This window comes from Otolemur garnettii, unplaced genomic scaffold (assembly GCF_000181295.1).
Source record: "Otolemur garnettii isolate 467f Iridium unplaced genomic scaffold, OtoGar3 scaffold00153, whole genome shotgun sequence".
Taxonomy (NCBI): Eukaryota; Metazoa; Chordata; class Mammalia; order Primates; family Galagidae; genus Otolemur; species Otolemur garnettii.
In genome coordinates, this window is record NW_003852548.1 from 1,709,805 (window position 1) to 1,711,338 (window position 1,534).

Sequence of the window (1,534 nt, forward strand, 5' to 3'; positions counted from 1 at the left end):
GTAGAGAGTTGTAACACCATGGTTCATAGCAACTTCAAACTCCTGGGCTGAAGAGCTTCTTTTGCTTCAGCCTCCTGAGTAACTGGGACTAGAGGCACCAGCTACTAATCTACCAATTTTTTCTTTTCGAGACAGGGTCTCACTCTGTTCCACAGAGTGGAGTACATCATCATATTCCTAGCTCACTGCAGCCTTGAACTCCTGGGCTCAGGTAATCCTCCTGCCTTAGCCTCCTGTGTAACTGGGACAACAGATAGGACCACCATGCTGGCCTATATTTAAATTTTCTGTGGAGAGGGGGAGTTGGAGGGTGGGTTTCACTATGTTGTTGCTTAGGCTGGTCTTGAACTCAGGGCCTCAAAAGATCCTCCTGCCTCGGCCTTCCCAAATGCTGGGATTACAGATTTGAGCTACTGCACCCAAAGGTAACACTGTCTTTAGAGTTTATAGAGTACTTCTTAGTTCAGCTTGGATTTCTCACCTCCTGTTCCAATACCTAAACTGAGTTTGATATAAGCTGTGAAGACTTTGATTTAGTTGGGGACATTGTCACACCCAAGCTTGAATCAGGGAAAACAGGTTTTTAACAGAAAGAACTTAAAGTTTTTGAACTTTGATTTTCTTTATCAATGATTAAATTAATTGCAGTGTAAATTATAGCATTTATTTCCTTTTATCTGTAAGAAATAATATGGAGCCAACTAGAGTACAATAACTTGCCATTTTGCAACAGCACCAGAGGGTCAGGGTCCCTGATGCCTTTCTTTTCTTTTCTTTTTTTTTTCAGTTTTTGGCTGGGGCTGGGTTTGAACTCGCCGTCTCTGGCATATGGGACCAGTGCCCTACTCCTCTGAGCCACAGGCACCGCCACCCCCATGCATTTCTTTAATCACCAGCGGCTACTGGGCACCTCCTGGGTGTCAGGCAGAAAACTGGGCACTGACATCTAACAGTAACCAAGACTGACACTGTCCTTGCTCTCATTTCTAGTGAGGAAGACAGTCTGCCCTGGGTAAAAGTGCAGTGGCATCATCATAGCTCACTGAAACCTCAAACTCCCAGGCTCAAGCAATCCTCCTACCTCAGTCTCCAGAGTAGCTGAGACTACAGATGTGCCCATGCCCAGCTAATTTTTCTATTTTTTGTAGATATGGGGTCTCAGTGTCATTCAGGCTGATCTTAAACTCCAGGCTGATCACTTAAACATAGTGATCTTTCCACCTCAGCCTCCCAGAGTGCTGGGATTAAAGGCATGAGCCACTGCAGGGGTGCCTAATATTCCTTGATATTTATTTTACACCATTTTATTAAGCATATGCAAAACAGAAACTTTTACATAGTCGTTGTGAATCAAATCATTATGGAATGACCCTCTTAATCTCAATACCTTTTGTCTTAGTTTTTTCAGTTGGATATTAATATAACTGACCTTTCTTTGTTTTGATTAGCATGTGCCTGGTGAATTTCCTTCTATCCCTTTATTTCACTTTTCTGTATCTTTTTTTTTTTTTTTTTAGAGACAGAGTCTCACTTT